Source organism: Varanus komodoensis, unplaced genomic scaffold, assembly GCF_004798865.1.
Source record: "Varanus komodoensis strain SLA01 unplaced genomic scaffold, ASM479886v1 scaffold24, whole genome shotgun sequence".
NCBI lineage: Eukaryota > Metazoa > Chordata > Lepidosauria > Squamata > Varanidae > Varanus > Varanus komodoensis.
Window position 1 is genome coordinate 18,022,187 of NW_025335641.1, and position 520 is coordinate 18,022,706.

The window sequence follows — 520 nt, forward strand, 5'->3', positions numbered from 1 at the left end:
GCGAGTGGAAGCACAGGGCAGCTGGCAAGGAGGAGGAGCATGGAAAACCTTTCCAAAGAAACCCTCATTTCTCCCATTTTCTCCCATGGGCCGATGAGGTCCGAGGGAGGTGGGGAAGCAGATCACCCGGACAAGGACAGAAACACAAGAGGAGGAAGGTGGAGGAAAGAGGCACAGAGGAAAAGCTGGCCAAGAGGCTCAGGCTGGAACTGGGCTGGGAGGAAAGGCTGGCCTGGGGGGCATGCAGAGATGGAGCGACATGAGTTCCTTGAAAGGAAAAAAGGTGGGACATAAACATAAGGAAAAGGATTAACCAATTCCTGACTTCTTGACCTTCCTGCGTCTGCACCACCCTGGCCCAGCACTGGTGAAGTATTCTGAGCTGGAGCCTGATCACGTGCTTCATCCTTCCAGTCAGGAGTCCTGGATGCACTTTGCCCAGAAGGGACGACATCAGTGGCAGGGTTGGTGCTGCCCTCTCTGGGAGGTGGATGGTGGTTCAGGGCCTCTTCTGCACTCC